This window comes from Anguilla rostrata, chromosome 5 (genome assembly GCF_018555375.3).
Source record: "Anguilla rostrata isolate EN2019 chromosome 5, ASM1855537v3, whole genome shotgun sequence".
Classification (NCBI taxonomy): domain Eukaryota; kingdom Metazoa; phylum Chordata; class Actinopteri; order Anguilliformes; family Anguillidae; genus Anguilla; species Anguilla rostrata.
In genome coordinates, this window is record NC_057937.1 from 5,456,971 (window position 1) to 5,473,160 (window position 16,190).

Consider the following 16,190-nt stretch of genomic DNA (forward strand, 5'->3'; position numbering starts at 1 on the left):
CCCGGCTTTCCCGCAGTCACTCCGCAAATTGTAAACCTGGTGATGAATATCACCTCGGCATTCGGGGCGGAAACCAACGCTTTAAAAACAAAACAAAAAAAAAACAAAACGTATCGGCTCCGATAGCGTAGGTGAAAAACGTTTTCGAAACCAAATGTATTCAAATGAATCCCTGCTGCGTTTTAATAGAATGTTCCAAAGACCTGGCAGACTCTGCGACTCTCCAAGCACCAAGGCTGTGGAGCCCCTGCCTTAGAGGAGGGCTGCCCAATCCTGTTCCTGGAGATTTACAGTCCCGTAGGTTTTCACTACAACACGAACAAAGCACATCTCTCATTCAACAGCTAGAGATCTCGCTGAGCTGCTGATTAGTGAGGTCAGGTGTGCCAAATTAGGGTGGAAATTAAAACTTACAGGAAGGTATATCTCCAGGAACAGGATTGGGCACCCCTGCCTTGGAGTGTAAATAAGAGAGCAATTAGTACCGCTGGCCTTCGCTACAGAGTGTGCCGTTAATCGTTGCTCTGGCTGTGCTGTGGAGAAGGAGACCCTCTGTGTGATGATTGTATTTATCAAATTAAACCACGTAACTGCACTTAATTTCTTCTTCGTCATGAGCATTTTTTCAGTCAGCGTTCTGTCCCGCTCCTTAATTTACAGCTGAGTTCTGGACTCAACAAACCTGCAAAATTAAATTATGACTGAGCACAAACAATGTTTTATAGCATATCCAAACTATACCTCACACTCAACCCCACAACCATCTGCCAAACCCTGAAAATCACAGGGCTCTGGATTTAGAGGTTGAAATGTGCAGTAAGTGCTGCTGCAGATTTTTCAGACTTGGAGGGGATGAGATCACACTGGAAAAAAAAAAACCTCAGGGCTTCAAGTCAAGTCAAGTTTTAAATGTATTTTTTAAATTCATTTCTTCGATTCCCAAGTTGACGGTGCATTTATTGCATCTTACCGCAAGCTCATGAACAAAGGACTGTATCTCATTCCCCGTTGCTACGCTTTTCCACCACGTCTGGGATTATTTCACAGACATTGGATACCGTTTCATTTTGATAACGCGGAGAACAATCTCAGCTTTCTAATCACACAAAGGCAACCCTTCTGCAGATTTCATATCGGAGCAGATCTGGGTAAGGTTTTTTTTTTTTCTTCTCCCTCTTGGTAAATGCTTTATCAGCTGAACACAGATGTGATCTATACTTTAATCAACAGAAAATTCCAAAGTGCATGACTGAATTTTGACTCATTGTTTGTTTTCAGTGTTTAGGGGTTCCAAGCCCCTGGCTAAAAATATTTTTTTTACACCCTGGGCAGTTTTGGTTCTAGTAAAAAGAAGAAAATTAATTTTTAAAAATTGATTATAATAATAATAGCAATAAAATCTCAAGCAAGTCACAAGAAAAAAAAAAAGGTTGTCCAAAAACAGTAGGGGGTAAAGCTGCTATCCAAAGATGCTCATGTCCCACCAAAGGGGTGGCAGTTTCCAAAAACTGTGTTCCACCAAGGGGGTGGTGGTTCCCAAAAACTGTGCCCCACAAAAGGGGTGGCAGTTCCCAAAAACCATATTCCACTGTGGGGGGTGGTGGTTTGTTTCTTTACATCAGGTCCGGCGATTGCAAAAAAAAAAAAAAAAAAAATGCACCTGTGATGAATGTCAATCATCCTCACCTGTGTGAACTGGCTAACTAAGCCTAATCGACCTCATGCACATGGTATGTGTGAAGGAGGCCAGTACTGCTGCCCTCCTTCATTCTTCCCCTTTAATCAGGGACTTATTTACACCTGGGACACCAGGGGTGGTAAATCTCTGGACAATCAGTGGCATAAACCAATCAATTGACCATCAGGTAGAAAAGAAAACCAGAAGTACCACTGGCCTCGATTCGACCATCCCTTCTGCAAGGGAGGGGTGGGTAACCGTGGCGCCAAGGTCCCCCGGCCAATCAGGGGACAGGGGGCGGGGACGAGCGAAAATACAGAATTCTGGAGTAGCAATAACAGCGATGAGAGAACGGGGGGAAAAAACAGGACTTGGGAGGCCCTAATTCTTCTGTCTAATCACAGCACGTGCGAGCGCATGACAACGGCACCGCGTTTTCCTTCGCGTCGCCGTCGGTAATTTACGTATCAGTGTTCATCTCACCATTTTTTTTCGCGCGCTTACGTCTCCCTGGGTAAAGTGCGTCTGCTAATAAATATCAGCGCTGCAGAACGACAGCCAGGCGGATGATAGAACCACTCCGGTGCTGCGGCTTTCAAACAGCTGCTGGGGTACGACACCAGCAGCATCTGGTGGCCCCTAATTACAGCAGTCAGTTCACTGGATCCTCTGTTCGCGCTTTCGACGTTCATTTAAAATTTTAATTAATTTCTGTTCAGTCATATATTCCTTTTCAGCAGCCTGTGCCATCCCCCTGGCTCAGAATCCAATATCTCGTTAATGCCGGTCGTGGCCAAACCCAGAAAACACCGGTCACGTTTGACTCATTGTTAATTTTATTTATTTATCGTTGTTTGGGCCTCCAAGCCACTGACTGGACAGCCGTACTTCTGCTAGAATACGCACGTATAGCTAGGCTACTGATACAGAAACGGAGCTCACCTTGTTTCTTGAACACAGACGGGGAAAGGCACTGCATTTAGGGGCAATCGACCTTGTCGAGCCACATCCAGCGTAGCAGCCAACACACGTCACACATTTTAGGTCACATGTCATCGCCACGAGCCAATGAGGGGAGAGGATTGCACCGAGCATTTTTTTGGAGCAAATTTGGCATCACAAAAATAACACTGGCTTCACTGCCGGTAGACAACAAAGAATTAGCATCTTATTTACAGATATACTTAGACTGATTCAGAAGCCTGCGGGGAAATTTCACAGAGGAATTAGATTCCAAACAGCCATGAATCATTCATTTTCTTTAGTGCCATGATGCCTGACAAGGAAATAGAGCAGGCAATCTTCTGTAATAAAAAGCACATATTTCCTGTGATGGCATTTGTACACAACAACTTAGCATGAGCGTTTATTGTGATGCTAAACTTCATCCACTGCACTTCCCATCATATTTTTCCATGCACATCAGCTGACTGCATGAAGTAAGATTTACAAACTAGAGAAGAGTCGCAGCACTTGCAACAAAGCATAGACCTGAGGTAAATTCAGGATTGGTTCCAAAATGTTGATCTTCAGACACAAAAACAAAAAAAAAAAAACCTACTCGCTGCGATGCATTAGGTTCAGAACCCAGCGAGCTAGTGATCCACGCTAAACCCACTCACAAACGCAGTACACTGCACACGGCACACACCTTGTCATTATCTCCAAAACGCCGTCACAATCTGTTCCCTTCCTCAGGGAGTTTCTTTGATTTTAGCGAGACAGAAGAAGATGGGGACGAAGCGTAGGGGGGGGGGGGGGAAAGGGAGACGTTAGTCACAAACGAGACTAACGTTGTCTTGTTTGCGGGATCGGTGCCTGCCGCTTAAAAAAAGAAAGGTTCTAAAAAGGAAAGCTGTGATGTCAGCGAGCAGTCTGTCACGGCTGATTTATTACAGCGGGCGGATGACAGGCCGCCCTTTATTTGAGCAGAAAGTCCCTCGTTGCCGTGGTGAATATTTGTGTCGTCTAATCGCGCGCCGCGCACCGGGACGATGGCACCGGTTCGATTTTGTAACGCGCCGTTTTTTATTTTTTTACATTTTTTTTATTTTTTAAAGTCGCTTCGTCTAGAAAAGCCAAATAACTTTTTTTTATAAACTGTCACTCTTCCTGCTCGGGAGTTTTCTAGGCTACCTTTCCTCCTCGCCCAAATCGGACCCGCCCGTGCGAACACGAGGCCGGCCTCTTCCGCGTCCCGCTAGTTAGCGACGGGGGGGGTTTCAAATTCCCGCTTTTTATCATTTTTAAAAGAACTGGACCCCCTGCGGGTCGAATTTTAACGGACAGATGCGCCGGTCTCTGCGCGCGGCGTAGGCTACGTTAGCGCACGTCCCCCACGGCACGCTCTGAACACCGCGACCCGGGAGGCAGAGCCACCTGTTACATTAGCATCGCTAGCCACCCACTGAGCATGCCTGCCTGCTTTCTTTTACCGCTCCCACTGAAGCCCCACTGTAAATGGAAATATTCGCAAATATGAACGTGTGAACATCACAAAGAATTTGCGGTCATCCAATTTGAACGTCCGCGTACATTCTACGCACGAGGGTGACTTTTAAAACACAGGCTTTAGAAATTCAGTGGAATACTGAACACTTTCCCTGCGCTGTGTTTTGTGAGTTGATCCCTGTAATAAGCATGTATTTTAATAATAACACACGCACACTAAGGCAAAACACATGTTCGCCATCCATGGGAACCCACTGCTTAAGTTTGAGAATCTGACCCACTGCACTTTTTTTTTTTTGTGATTAGCACATTTTTGTAACCTTTCCGTAACCTTTTCTTTCGGGACTGAAAGATTTTGGGGGGTTAAAACTGTCCTCCGTTTTGAGTGAGATGAGTGAAGCCATCTGCAGAGCGAAACTGCCGTGTCGGGGTGGGAGATGTTTACGCTGCATTCCCATCGTCGCCGAGGGACTGATTCCCCAGCCCAGTGCATCATGGGAGACTCGGTGTCGAGTTTGACGAGTCCCCCGAAATCACCGGTTATCCAAACCGGAGCTGGGAAGGCAGAAACTACGGCTTGTGTGGGACAACAGTCCCCCAAGTCAGGACAACAGTCAGTCAAATCTGGGCCTGTTGCTGGACATTTTTTGATAAACAATTCCACCCCCCCCCCCCCACCTTCAATTTTTCCACCATCCCGCCTCCCCCCCCCCCTCCCCTGGGACGGAACATGAGCGTTGTTGATGTTGATGTTTCTGCGGTCTGCGGGATTGTTGTGCTTCCCCAGTCTCCGTGTTACCTTGGGAACCCCCGGAGGAGCAGTCCAGTCTCGGGGGACACTTCCTGTACCCCTGGCCTGGATTCAATCAACGGTTCCCATAAACTTTTGACTCGCAAATAAACTCAAGCGTTACCCTTTTTATTTCCTTAATAAACACAGGCTGGAATTCAATCAACAGTTGTACCTTAACTCTGACTAACAATTAAAACAAATATCGGTGATCCAAAAAACTAAATCAGCAAACTTTAACACTGGTGTTTACTTCTCAAGATAAATGTTGACTGAATGCCACCCACAGTTTGGAAAGCTATGTTAACTGGATAGATTTTTTCATTTATTTTCTCTACATTTAACAAATTACATTCTTTAACTTCCATGTAACACCAATGATTTAATTTATCTTACATTTAAAAGTAATAGGTAAATGACAGACCTAATATTACCATTCCACTAGATCACAAATAGGATGATTGACAAGTTCTTATTAAATTGGTGACACATATTGTATCTAACAAGTGTTAGATACAAAAGACATTCGTAACCATCTTTCATAAATGAAGACAATTTGCCAGAACAATTTAATCTTTCAGTCCAAACTTAAAATGAAAAACGCAGACCAGATGCTAATGCAGACCTTTTAAAATGTTTTTAAAAATTTTTTTTAATAAATAAAACCTATTTGCCAGCTTGCTACACACACAAAAGATTTGCAAATTCTCCAGCCAGTTTACCAGAGTTCAGGCAAAAGCAATTAGCATTGCCGCTATCGGGTGGCTCTTCTGGATGGCTTTACCTGCATGTATAGCCACACGTCTGTTGCTAAGGGACTCTTTGAGAACGAGTGACGAAGAGCAATAAGCACTTCCTGGGACGCCATCTTGGCATTTCCATAAATTATGTACTTCAAATGAATTTCAGAGGTGGGACAAAAACCAAAAAAAAAAAAAGTACTTAGTGTTTGGCTCTGAACGCCCATTGCCCAGGACTTGTGTTTCTGCCATTTGGCAAGGATGGAACACTCAATCCATATGAAAACAACCCAATCCCGCTCAAAACAGCAAGAGGCAAAGCTCACTTGAAACTTGGTTGTTGGTTGAGAAATTTACCCAGTGAAAATTACTGCGGGGGGAGGGAGGGGTGGGGGGTTGGGGGGGGGAAGGATGTATAAACGGTTCTCTGTTTTCATTTAAAAAGTGCTCCTGCAGAAAAATCCATTTTGAGCAATTATTGTTCTGATACACTGGTGCAAGCCAATTGCTTAATTCAATTTGCACTTGTTTGCCACTTCTGGGGAAATCGCTTAGGGATTTTTTATGTTCTCTTTGCTAAGTTGCCATTCATTTCCTGTGCAATAGGCAGAAATTCTGGAATGGTGATAGTGTACGCGTACAGTCATTTCTTTTCCTTTCACACTCGGAGAAAAGAGCCTAATTAACCCAACCCCGCTCTGCTGTATCCGGAGCACAGAGCTGTTTAACCCAGCCCTGTGGATTCTGAGCACGATTAACCCTTAACCCAACCCAACCCCCCCTGCCCCTTCTGTAATCAAGTCAGTGTGTTTAACCCAGCGCTGTGGAGTCTGAGGCATGATTAACCCTTACCCTAACCCAACCCCTCCCTTCTCTAATCAAGGCAGCGTCTGTTTAACCCAACCCTGTCCTTCTCTAACCAAGGCAGACTCTGTATAACCCAATTTTGTCCCTCTCCGAGTCAGTCTGTTTGACCCAATCCTTCCATCACTCTACCAAGGAAGAGCCTGTCTGACCCAACCCTGTCTCTCTCGGATTGACTCGGGTCAATCATATTGGGAGTCAGAGGGGTGGAGACACCAAGATGGCCACACTGTCACTATAACGCTACGCTAACACTCCCAGCATTCCACCAATGGCGTCTGTCCCCCCATCACTTGTGTGTTCTCACTATGACGCTGCGCTAACATTGCTAGCCTTTCCCCAATGGCGGCTGTCCCCCCCCCCAAGTATGTTATCACTATAACGCTACGCTAACACTCCCAGCCTTTCACCGTGGCGTCTGTACCGCCATTGCATGTGTGCTATCACTATAATGCTGTGCTATGCTAACACTCACAGCCTTTCACCAATGGTGTCTGTATCACCATCGCATGTGTGCTATCACTATAACGCTACGCTAACACTCACAGCCTTTCACCAATGGTGTCTGTATCACCATCGCATGTGTGCTATCACTATAACGCTACGCTAACGCTCCCAGCCTTTCACCGTGGCGTCTGTACCGCCATCGCATGTGTGCTATCACTATAATGCTGTGTTATGCTAACACTCCCAGCCTTTCACCATGGCGGCTGTACCGCCATCGCTTGTGTGCTGTCACTATAATGCTGTGCTATGCTAACACTCACAGCCTTTCACCAATGGTGTCTGTACCGCCATCGCATGTGTGCTATCACTATAATGCTGTGCTATGCTAACGCTCCCAGCCTTTCACCGTGGCGTCTGTACCGCCATCGCATGTGTGCTATCACTATAATGCTGTGTTATGCTAACACTCCCAGCCTTTCACCGTGGCGGCTGTACCGCCATCGCTTGTGTGCTGTCACTATAATGCTGTGCTATGCTAACACTCACAGCCTTTCACCAATGGTGTCTGTACCACCATCGCATGTGTGCTATCACTATAACGCTACGCTAACACTCCCAAGCCTTCCACCGCCGCGGCTCGTCCTCCATCGCGCGCGCTAAACTGGAGGTGAGTTCCAGGCCCCACAGCGATGCTTCACTGTCAGAGCCGGCGCATCGGCCCACCGGCGCCGGGGGGCAGCCGGAGACGCACACACGGCCCGGTTCCGCTGAGCGCCGCGGCGGGCGAGCTCCAGGGCCATTTCCGGGAGACGCACACCGTGAAGGTGACATTCCGTACCGCCAGTTCCCGCCATCAGGCTGGCTCACTGCCGCTTTGCCTGAAGACGGCACTCTATAGATCTCCTGACGTCCACCCCCCTGCCACCCCCCACCCCCCCATCATCTCAAACAAGCGTAAAAATAGTCTAATTAAAAGCTTTACCCGTGAGATGAATCGTATTGTGAATATTTGTATTTCAGCTCTCTGCTTTGACTCTCAGATTTCCTGCCGTGCCCTCAGTAGGGTACCCTGAGGCGGGGGGGGGGAAGGGGGGGGTGTTTGAGGCAGAGGAGAACGGGCTCCCCCCTGTGGAGTCTGGGTCCTCCCAGGGCCTTTCCCCCTATACGCACATCTAAAGCAGCTCTCCCCCTGCCTCTGTCACCTCTGGCTTGTTCTGCATGGGCTTTGGACCCAGGGTACAGCCCGTGAAGCGCACTGCGATGAATCCTGTGCGGAAAATAGGCAGCGCAAATGAAATTCCACCTGGTTTTTAATTTGACGCACCTGCAGGCCTTGGCGGCGTGTGTAATTCGACAGAAGAAAAGTAAATTAAAAGAGTAATTCAGATCTACGCCTTTAACCTCTGGGTAAAGTGATCTGCAATCCACATTCAAATCAAGCGTAAATATAACGTAATATGATCGGATTGATTCCTTTAACAGGCCGAAGACACGTTGAATTTCACTGCACCTCCTGTCCCTTTCAACAGCCTGTCTGTGTCGACCTTTATTAACTTTTGCCGCATTGTCATCAAACTGCTTATCAACCCAAAAGCATCTCCCAGAGAGTGTCTTTGATCCTTTAAGCTGATTGGCTGATCTCCAACCACCATTTTCTCCCCAGAAAGGGATTACCGGCTGACAGGGGCAATGAGAGATGGCTGTGCATCCAGGAATGAGGTGAGAGTACCGTTAGCAAGTTTTTCAAAATAAAGGCATTGTTATCATGAGAAATCTCTGTCAGCCATTTTCAAAATAAAGGCAGTTTAATCATAAGAAAAGTCAATTTAAAACTGAAGAAATAATAATAATAATAATAATAATAAAAAAGAAGAAAAAAAGAATATAACTTTCACAATCTTAAAGTGCTTTAAAGATTGAAGATGAGCCCTAATTAACAGCTTGCCCTGCCCACGCAAATACCCTTTGACAAAAAATAAATAAATAGATAAAAATCTAATCCCTCCGGAGAACATATTGACTAGAAGCTGAAGGAGGCCCTCTCCTGTCGTCCTCGTAAATAATCGACCGCAGGGGCGACACCTTCCCCCCTCAGAAGTGTGCGAACCGCCGGGCATCGTGTTAATGGACAGGCAGCGGATTAGATCCCGATCGATACGGACGAGCGCTCCTCGTTCACTACAAACCGACGCGTCACACAACGGTATCTGCCCAGCCGTTTCATCCTGGGATAACCGTCTCTCTCTCTCTCTCTCTCTCTCTCTCTCTCTTTCTCTCTCTCTCTCTCTCTCATTTTCGTTCTCTCTCTCTCGTTCTCTCTCTCTCTCTCATCCTCCTCACACAGATGTCTTCCTGAACCCAGGTTCACGCAACATCTGCCATTGGTGTCGACTCGCAGCTAAACGCTAGTTAGATTGCTAAAGAGTTCAAAGTTCACCGAGCACCAGAATCAACTCGCCAGCCTGGGTTTTGCGTGGGGAATGAAAAGGTAACGCTCATTTCCTGCTCAAAGTCAAAATAAAACTGCCAACCGATATAATTCAAGATGATAAATATGAGGTGGCACACAGCAGCTTCAAGTGCAACTGACTTGCATCCAATGAAAAAAATATTGTTTTATGATTTATCACTATTGTTAAGTTTACTTTTTTTTTTTTTTGTAATGTAAAATTACGTTTGATTTTATACAAAGTCATGAGCAAAAAAAAGTTCAAGTCGATCCCCTAGCCGACACCTTCGGGGCAGCCATTTTGTTTCTGGTCTTCCACTGCTGCCGTTTCCACAGTAACAATAGCACACCCCGTGGCTCTCTCTCCTGCGCCAGTGCCAATATAAACTCTGTGATTGCACAGAAAAGAAAAAACTCTCGCTGTGTGCTTGAAAGAGGGTGAAAACACATACTTTTTCCCCCAGAGTCTGTTGTTGGAGAATGGTAGTTACAGCTTTCCCTGATTGCCACTAATCCACAGGTGAAAACTGAATGTGCTTTACCAGAAGAGAAGAACGGCACCTCTTTTCATAAAAGAGAAGATCTGAAGACAGGGAGCACAATACAGCGACAGAAGTGGCATCAGCCAGGGTCTAAAAGTGCATAATTAATGCGTTATACATCTTTAATAAGACATTTGATGTGTATGTGTCATTAACAATGGTTAGTAAATTTTGTATAAATGAAGAGGGCTTGTATAGGGGTATCACAGTGTATAAACCCTGACACCCTTATAAACCGCATACTAACTAAAATGAATTCATGTTTCTACTCACAAAATAACCATTTCTAAAACAAACCAACTCCTCGTTTTGAAGAAGTGTAATGCTGTTATTAAGGCTTCATTGCTTTTATTTTCCTCATGTTTTTTCCATACTATTTTTTTATACTGAGAAAATCCAATTAAATTGCTTCTTTCCTCCCCCTGCCAATCAAATCCCATCATGCATCACTGCATGCCTCATTGACATCACAGCGAATGACAAATTGGTGTGTGAAACTCATCATACTTGCCAAAACCAAGCAGCGCCATTCCCTAGCCAACTCTTCTCCGTTGGCACTGACAGTACAAGTGTCTGCCAAAACCTACATAAATGCACTTATAAATGATCTATAAAGCATGTATTAAGACATTATTAAGCATTTACGACCGCACTATATTTTCATTGTCATGTGCCGTTCTCTCCTCAGTCTTCAGACTCACTTTTTTCTGCCGCAAGTTTTTTCCACGTGCTTACGGACGTTGGGCGACATCGTCCGCAGTCGAGCGAAAGTCTTATTTTTCAGCACTCCCCCTTGCAAGGTCGACCGGACCGGAGGTGGGGCGGGGAAAAAAAAAAAAGCGACAAGGCCTGTTCTGGTCTCTGCCTGCCCAATTTCCTGTTCCTAAATCCCACAGGGATTCCCGGGTCGCGGTCTTTGCTAACCCCGCCGGGTACAGCAAAGCCCCTCCTCGAGGCCGGTCTTTGCCGACCGATTCGGATAATAGGCCACAGGTGCCAAGTGGAGCACAGCAAAGCCGGAGCCGGATGCTTTCCCGCACGGCTTTGTCTACGGCTCCGCGTCCGAGGTGGCGACGTTTCGCGCCTCGATGGGCCTTCGCACCGCCAGCGGTTAGCCGCTACCCGAGTGACACATCGTTTCGCGACGTTCGCGGCGAACCAAACGAGACGCGAGCGAGTTAGCGCGTCCGTTCCTCCAATTTCCGTGAGGCTCGCCGTCGAGGCCCCGGGTGGGAAGTGAATTTGGTAGAGTATGGGCGTGTTCGTAAAGCGGATCGACACAGGACCGGCCAATTAAAACGATGCTCACGTTAAGCGGCTCGTGTTTATTGTGGGCGGACTAACGAGAAACGTTGTCAGACTCAGCTGAATGAAGTGTAGAAATGAGCTTTACAAACAGACAAAAACAAAATCAGAACAACAGAAAAAGATGAAAACAAAAATATTAATTTAACATCATTAATATAGGGGGGGGGGGGTAGTTTTGGGCATTCTGTCGAGGGGGCTGGGTCGGGTGGGGAGGGGCTTCGAGAAAGAGTGTCGTTGTTTGTTTTTAGTAAGTGCAGAAATGAATAAAAAATAATCACACCAAACCCTATGTCATCAGTTAAAATGGGTCTGAATACAAACAGGCAAGCACATACGAATAAGCACAGCTCAAGAGCTAGCATCACATATCATTGCAGTGCTGGTATTCAGAGCACACGCTCACCCAGAACAATCTTATACAACTCCAGCACAAGCGCAAGGACCAGGGGTCTAAGTAGTTCGCCGGAGAGAGACGACAGACATCAGGTCAGAACATGCGCGTGCACGACTCTGTGTAAACCAGGGCTCTGTGAACACCTGCACACCCGAAAATACGGTGCTAACCTTAGAGCGCCTTACCGTCCACCGCACCTTCTCCTCTAAATCAGACAACACTGCTGTCAGAATTATGACCTGCCAGTCTGCTGAAGGGTGCTTGAGCCTCTTTTTTTTTAATATAGTGGAAATCAGCCAGCAGCTGGCACAACAAAGATTGTTTTGGCGCTTTATTATGCATCATTATGCTGTCGTAGGCATGACATAGAATGCTCAGGAGGCACTCCCAACTTTCTGAGGCACAGATTAAGAGGTGCTAATTATGTCTGGCAAATTACAGAGAATAACAATTAGCCTTATGAATACCATTACGCTTCCCCGAATATGGCCCTCAGCTGTTATAAACAGCATGCTATTATGGAGATTCTATGTTCTTATTTGGAAAGTGAGAGAAAGTTCCGGAAAGAGCAATTCCAAGTGCACTGTGCACATAATATTACTGGACATCTAGAATGAAAAAACAAAACACTGAACTACTCTTTGTAGTGACTAATGTATATTTGTAATTTGCCAAAAACTGTCATCAACTCAGAGAAATAAATTAGACCGTCAGGATGTAATTAAGAAATATTTGTTTCATGAAAGCTGGTTGATGAGCAATTATTATTATTTATCAGCAAAACATTATACATATTGACAACAGCTGAAAGCCTGGAAGAGTCAATTAGCACTTCTCATTGAGATGGAGACAGCTCACAGGTTATCGGCAGAAAGGACCGGCTATGGTGCGGTGTTTGTGTTTCGCGTTTGTGCGTGGGCGTGTGCGTATCTAAGAAGGCACAAGGTACAGCATTCACGCATGCACGAACGCACGAATGCACAAGGTACAATTTTCACACGCACACACGCACACATTTTATTGACACGTTTTTTTTTGCATTAAAGAGGCATCAGCCGCCTGTAAACAAACATGACAGCCGTGGGCCTGTCATTGGCTGATTTTTTCAGCATTTAAAACATCGGTGGTACTGAACACACAGCAGCCGTACCACAGGTGGACCGAAGGAAATGAATTACATGAACGCGAGATAGAAAAGAAACGCTCTCTCTTCATCAAAAGACGAAGAGCCTTTTGTTCGACGGCCTTGGAACTAGGATTAAAAATCGCCGCCTTTCATCAGAGACTCCGGAATTAAAAAAAGAAATGCTGCGATCTGGAGTTGGACGTGGGAGACGTAAACCGCTCACAGGGGATGCAGAAGAGCTGCACAAGAAAATATTTCTGACGATGAGAAAGAGGTTTCAAAATGTTTACACTGAGAAATAGAAGGTAGAAAATGGCTAGCAATTTTTAGGTGATGATATACTAAATTTTGCAGTTTACCCTAAACAGGATGCTAAATAACCAAACACACAGATAACCAGACCACAGATGTCAATATTTTGTCAGTTCCACCTTCTTAAGACTGCAGATTCTCTCTGCCACCGCTGGCACTTAATCTGTTCTGATTCGCTGGCTTGTTATGAATATTCATGAGCACTAACACAGACTGCACCAGACTGAGCATGTGCAGGGGGGGGCATTCGCGCCGGAGGCGGCAATCTGGTCGCACATAGAACATCTGTGACTCAGCCCAAAACGCTATCCAAATTTTCAGGCATGACAACAGCAGGCTAACACCCTTAAACTGAAGACCAGCCTGCGAGCATCTCCGAATTCTCTGTACTGAAACAGAACCCACTTCAAAAACATTTTAAGCTCCAAGACAAAAATGGCACCATTAGCAGCCATTAGAGCTGGATGTCTCAGTATCCTGCTCATCATATTTATGATGCAGAAATGTACGTGGATGATAATAAATAGATGATAATAATAATTATAAGTGCGGTAAGGCGGATCTGACCTTCTGGCCGTAGGTGACCGTTGGTCAAGGCCTGCTGAAACCAACCCCACCTTTAAACCTGTTTGGGACAACTGCCACCAGTCTATCCCCACCAGAGATGGTGTAATCAAATCCTTTTTTTTTGGGGGGTGGGGGGGGGGGGTTTATGTGCCCCCACAGGAAAGCTAATTAAAGAAGGGGATTTCACAAAGTCGCACCAGGCAGAGTCAATCCGCGCAATCGCTGGGCCTCCCGTTAATCACAAAGGAAAGGCTAATTAAGGAGGGGCGGGACCTGCTGGTCCCAGCGGACGCGTTCGGGAGAGGAGAGGAACACCGCCATCCTCTCGCGTTCCCGCCCCCGTGCGCGGCGGAGCCGGCGGCAGGGAGAGGGGGCGGAGCCAGACGCCGCCCGTGGGTCAGTAACATACCGGCGGAAAGCGGGCGGAGTCCGATAGCGCCGGTGTCAGTAATATATCGCTCCTCACTTGCGCTTGACACTTGCCTGATGGGATTTGATTTCAACATCCAAACACATTACCCCCCCCCCCCCCGCTCCAGACATGAATAATGGATGCTGAGTTAGGGGCCGTATTCGTAAGAGCAGCCGACCGGACTGAGAATTTTTCCAAGGGCCCCACTCTCCCAGGCGTGCTGTACCCTGGGCTTTCACTCCCTGTTCACCATCAGCCCCCCCCCCCCAAACGACCCCCGTCCAAGACCCCTTAACCTTTTAAAAAGCCCCCAAATCCCTGTGGGGGTGCCCGCCCACTGCCTGAATTTGATCACGATTTTTCCCTTTTAACATTTGACCCGCACATTGAATTCAAGCCTTACAATTTCAATTGAAAAAAAAGGTATATCATGAAAAAGGAAAAGCTGAGGGGAAAAAAATGATGGTTTTTAATTTGCTTTTGAATTTACTAATTATTTCACTTTCATGCTCGTTTTTTTCTTTTTTTAAAAATCCCAGGCGTTAATGAATGTGCCATCGTGCTGGGCACCACCTGACTGCGGTTTTAATATATTTTTTGTATAATATTGTAAATTGATGTAAAAAAAATGTAATTACTGTTCATTCAGGGTTATGCGTTCATTCATTTGACCAGTGCAGCCTTGGGCAATTATCATTATTAACACTATATTCGCATATCTGGCCGAATTAATCTTTTAATTGAATACAGCCACTCCAGCCCAGACCATCTCGTCTTAACATCCTTGTGTAAGATTGTGCCGTGCCGGAAAATGAATCTTTAAAATCCGAAGACAAATGCAGTTCTTAGAATTTAGTGAGACAGTCATCAGAACCATGCGTTTAGAATACATTTAACCCTTTAAGATCATAAATATGTAATTAGAATGTTCTTAACTGAACATTCTAATGCTGATGTCACACTCACTACTGGCGACTGAAAGCAGTGGAGTTCTAGAACATTATCCTTGGAAAAAACATTCCAAGAAACGTACCATTTAAAGGGTTAAAAAATAAAAAGATAAGCCATTTAGTAGCGACTCATTGCTGATGTGAAATGTTGGCTGACCCCTGATGAATGTGAAGTTAAACAGAAAGCAGAGGAAAGAATTCCCCGGTTCTTTCGTCTGATCTGCGTTCGTTAATTCATCAGATCCGCGGGAGAGAGGGTCAAGCCCACTGTTATGACAGACGGGGGGAGGCCCATTCAGAGCGGGGGCCAGCCAGATGCGTTTCCTGGGTAAAGCATTAGGCAGTAAGACGCAGAGTGTTTTAGATCACCAACTGAGATGAATCAAAGTCAGGTAACCATGGGGATTTCCCATCAGATTACCATCTACGGCAAGGGGGGGGGGGATGTCCGCCCGTTCACCCGAAAAGCGAGTCACTTTTCCACGCTTTTGCCTTATTTGAACATGGTTTGACCTGGATGGATGCTTTTTGCTTCAGAGTAGCAGTATTGGGGGGGGGGCTGGGGGTTCAGTGCACCGTGAAATCTATTGCTGTCCACTACAACCCCCCCCGAAGTCAACCGTGGAATTTACCAGGTCAGTAAACATTTGAAAATGTCAACAATGTGTGATTCACTGTTACACTGCCCCCCCACCATCACACCCCCCTAGGCCCCCACCCTAAACACTCCCCCCCCCCACCTCAGTCCCCCCCGCAGTGACACTGCTGTTGTTTGCAGAAAGGAGGCCAGTGTGGTGACACAGCACTGCCAAGCTGAGCCAATCACAATCAGCCGCGCCCGCCAAGGCCAAGGGGACCGCGCTAATCGCAAGTGTAGGAGCATTTCTCCAGGCTGCATTTACTGCAATAAACAAGTCTTACATCCTGAGACAGAGAGCGGCCATTTTCAATGACAACAGCCATCCAGCAGCCATTACGTGTCCCCCCGAATAGCTGGGAGAATTCATTAGAGAACCGAGGGCAGTAAGCCAGCCGTTTCACGAAATAAGAGTGACCACGTTGTCACAGAGCATCAGGGGTGGGTGTCAGAAATAGGAAAAAAAACAATCCACCCCAGCCAAACAAAATACATTCTCAGAGATTTGCTGACACGTCAGGTC

At 46.2% G+C, this 16,190-nt stretch overlaps 1 protein-coding gene across 2 annotated transcripts in view; it reads right to left on the bottom strand.

Annotated features, from left to right (window-relative positions):
- Nucleotides 1-16,190, bottom strand: part of gfra4a (GDNF family receptor alpha 4a) — a 270,692-nt gene that overhangs the window by 214,701 nt on the left and 39,801 nt on the right. The window contains exon 1 of one of the 2 annotated variants that reach the window (XM_064334722.1): nt 4,575-4,664. The exons of the other annotated variant lie outside the window; for it this stretch is intronic. The gene's annotated coding sequence lies outside the window, so the exon portion shown is untranslated. Of the gene's footprint in view, nt 1-4,574; nt 4,665-16,190 lie in introns of those variants that run through there. 2 annotated transcript variants of the gene reach the window in all.